Source organism: Myotis brandtii, unplaced genomic scaffold, assembly GCF_000412655.1.
Source record: "Myotis brandtii unplaced genomic scaffold, ASM41265v1 scaffold525, whole genome shotgun sequence".
In the NCBI taxonomy this organism is placed as follows: Eukaryota; Metazoa; Chordata; class Mammalia; order Chiroptera; family Vespertilionidae; genus Myotis; species Myotis brandtii.
This window is the reverse complement of record NW_005369915.1, coordinates 2,092,608-2,096,572: the sequence shown is the minus strand read 5'-3', so window position 1 is coordinate 2,096,572 and position 3,965 is coordinate 2,092,608. Positions and strand designations below refer to the sequence as shown.

The 3,965-nt window shown below is 39.8% G+C and overlaps 1 long non-coding RNA gene across 1 annotated transcript in view; it reads left to right on the top strand.

Annotated features, from left to right (window-relative positions):
• Positions 1 to 2,323, top strand: part of LOC106728048 — a 17,382-nt gene extending 15,059 nt beyond the window's left edge. The window contains exon 3 of the long non-coding RNA XR_001364294.1: positions 2,313 to 2,323. This is a non-coding gene — a long non-coding RNA (uncharacterized LOC106728048). The remainder of the gene's footprint in view (positions 1 to 2,312) is intronic.
• The last annotated feature ends 1,642 nt before the right edge of the window (positions 2,324 to 3,965 follow it).

Below are 3,965 nucleotides of genomic sequence, written 5' to 3'. Positions count from 1 at the left end.
GAGATCATGTGATACTTGTCTCTCTCTGACTGGCTTGTTTTGCTTAGCATAATACTCTCCAGATCCCTCCATGCTATCTCAAAGGGGAAGAGATCCTTCTTTTTTATAGCTGCATAGTATTCCACGATGTAAATGTACTGTATCTTTTTGGTCCATTCATCTACTGATGGGCACTTGGGCTGCTTCTAGATCTTAGCTATTGTAAATAATGTGCTATGAACATAGGGGTATATATATATATATATATATATATATTTAATGGTGTTTTGGGTTTCTTAGGTTATTTTTTTAATTGAGGAAACTCCTCACTGTTTTCCATAGTGGTTGCACCAGTCTGCATTCTCTCCAGCACTCTACTAGGGATTTTTTCCTCCACATCCTCACCAGCACTTGTTGTTTGTTGTTTTATTGATGGTAACTAGGTAGCTAGGCCAGTATTTTTCCCTACAAAGGTCAAGCAAATACATTTTAAATGAGCCTTTTTTTTTTTTTTTTTTGCTTTTGTGATAGCATATCTGATAACATACCTTGGAATTATCAAAATAATTTCTTTCCTTCGGACCCCTCAAAGCATAACCCCTGTACCGGAACAGAGACCTCAAATTCCCTCATTGTTATTGTTATTGTGTTGTTAACTGTTAACCATCCTGTACACACCGATGTATAATAAGTATGTGTCTATTTGTTTTACTTTTTATCTAATCCCAGAGATTCCGCCCCCCTTTGCCTTCTCTCACATCCTAATCTATCACCAATAGATTTCATGTAACCCCCTTACTTCTCTTCCTTTAATCTATCACCAATGGATTTCATGTAATCCCCTTACTCCTCCTCCTTTCATTGTAATGTATAAAATAAGGTGCAAAACTGCCATTATCTGGAGCATTTTCTCAACTCGTTAAGATTTTGCTTCCCGGCAATTGTTATCAGTTTGGCTCAAATAAACTCATAAAAATTCTTACAGGTTCAGACACTTCTTACATTGACAAGTGAGTGTACAAGTTGGGAGGTTTTAGAGAGCTAGCTTGTGTTGCTTAAAGAAAAGGAAGAAGGAAGAGAAAGAGTGGGGGAGGGAGGAGAAGAGAATTCAGTAGAGGCTAGAATTGCTGGTGCCTGTCTATTTCACGGGGATGGTGCGGGCAACAGAGCTATTAGCTGAGAAGAAACGTTGCAGGAAGACCTGAGATGCTGTGTGATGTAACCCCCTCCACCATTTCTCTCCCGTGCCTTCTCCAGCTTTTCCCTTCGTGTGCTGGTTGGGAATTTAGACTCTAGAGCCAGATGCTTTGTTTCAACTCCTAAACTGGCTGTGCAACTTTGAGTGATTTAATCTAGCATCTGCATGCTTTGGTTTTCTTATCTGTAAAACAAAGACAATAATAGCACGTACCTCATAAAGTTCTTAACAGAATTTAATGTGTTAATACATGTAAAGGGTTTACAATAGGCCTCACACATACTTGATTACTGCTTACCAATGCTTTCTGAAATTCATTTTTTAAAATTTATTTTTGTTTTGTTTTGGGGAGGGTGTGACAAAGATCCAAGTTCTATTTTATGGTAACAAGATGAGAACAAAGACTGCTCCTAGGGACCAGTTACATCTGATGCTTTTATAATAGCTATTACTACTATTGTAATTATTTTACCAGCTAGGGCTAGACCTCCCTCTTAATATGCATCATGCCCACACATTTTTCTGTATTACCTTTGTATATATATCCATTCACTTTCCTTTATTTAAGGAATTATTATTCCTTCATTTATTTGACAAATATTGATTGAGCACTTACTACTTTCTACATGTCCAGCATTGTTCTAGGTCCTGGAAAATAATACAGCCAAGATCCCTGCTCCCACCGTGTTTATGTTCAGACTACCACTTGAAAACAATGAAACTAATGAGATAATTTCTAATACTGTGAGGACAATGAAAGAGGATTGTGGGATTGACTTGAGGACTTGAAATTGACTTGGACAGGGTGGTCAAGGAAGACCTTTCTGAGGACATACCACGGGAGCTGAGAAGTGAATAATACAGAGGAGGCAGTCACATGAAGTTATTAGGCTGAATAGTCCAAGCAAGAAAGGAAAAAGTCCAGGGACGTCAAGATGAAGAAGTCCTGGTGTGTATAAGCAATTGGAGGAAACCCAGAGAGCTATAGCCCCCTGAGTGAGGGCAAGAGTGGGAGGACATGAGGTCAGAGAGGTGGAGAGGAGCTATCTCTGCCAGGCCTCCAGATGTCTTGGAAGGGAAGTGTATGTTTTATTCTAAGTGCAAATGGGAAGCCACTGGAGAGTTTCAGGCAGAGGAGTAACAGAATCTAATTTACCACGTGCAAGGAGATATTGATTTAATCCTTACTGTGTGCAATACACAGTATGGAGCCTTAAAGGAGGGTATCAAGATGAATTGAAAAAAAGCCAGACCCTCCTGGCTGCTATATGGAAAATAGATTGTGGAGGGGCAAAAGAGGAAGCATGAAGTCCACTTAGGAGAATTCTAGAAGAGAGAAGCAGGCGCTTGGGCGGGTGGTAGCTGGAGAAGGGGGTAGAGATTTTGACTACATTTTGGATATAGAGCCTTCTAATGACTTGCTAATGGATATTGGTAGAGGGAACAGAGAATTTAATGATGACAAAGACTGTAGACTTCCTAGAAATAATTCATTCAGAGAAGTCACAAAATGAACAAACAATATGACAAACAGCAACAACAACAAACATTGGGAATAGGGGAGAATCTGATTTCCAAAATTGCTACATTATCTCATTTGAAATGTCCAGTTTCAACAAAAAAATATAAGAAATGCAAAGAAACAAGAAAGAATGACCTTTAAACAGGAAAAAAGTAGTCAGTAGAAATTGTGTTCTCAGAAGCACAGATATTATACTTACTAGACCAAGACTTGAAATCAACTCTTTTACTTTTTAAGTTTTTCCCCTTTATTTTATGTTATTATTTTTTCCATCACCATTTATCTCCAATATACCCTTTTCCATCTCCACCTACCTGAAATCAACTATTTTACATATGTTTAAAGAACCAAAGGAAATCATTTCTAAAGAACTAGAGAAATGTATGAGAAGAATGACTCTTCAAATAGAGAATATTAGTAAAGCGATAGATGTAAAAATATACTCTAAGTCCTTCATATTTTATATAAAAAAAATTTAAACAAATATTAGCGTAGCTTTCAGAATCACAACCAAGCAAATTTAATGATGAATTGTTTTAAAATTCACTATGAGTTGGAATGCTTCATTCAAGTTGTTTCTCTCTCTTTCACGTATCACTGTTGATCCTCCCTTTTTCCTCTCTTAGTTATCTCTTGTTGCATAACAAATTATCCCACACCTTACAACTAAAAACAACAAATATTTATATCACCTTACAGTTTGTGAGGATCAGGAACCCAGGCAAGGCTTAACTGGGAGCTTCTAACTGAGGGTCTCCCACAGAACTGCAATCAAGGTATCAGCTGTGGCTGCAGTCATCGGAAGACTTGACCAGAAAAGGAGCCACTTCCAATCTCACTCACACTGTTACTGTAGTTAGCTAGTCCTATGTAATAAAAGCCTAATATACTAAGTGTCCGGTCGACTGGTCGGCCGTTCAACCAATCAAAGCATAATATGCTAATGATATGCTAAGGCCACTCAACCACTCCTTATGACGTGCACTGACCACCAGGGGGCAGATGCTCCGACTGGTAGGTTAGCTTGCTGATCAGGACTGAGTGAGATGGGCTGGACATGCCCTGGAGCCCTCCCGCAGTCTCTCCTTGACTGGCCAACCTCCTGCATCCCTCCCCAGCCCCGATAGTGCACCAGTGGGGTCCCTCGGCCTGGCCTGCACCCTCTCACAATCTGGGACCCCTTGGGGGATGTCGGAGAGCCAGTTTCGGCCCGATCCCATAGGCCAGGAAAGGGACCCCACTGGTGAATGAATTTGTGCACCGGGC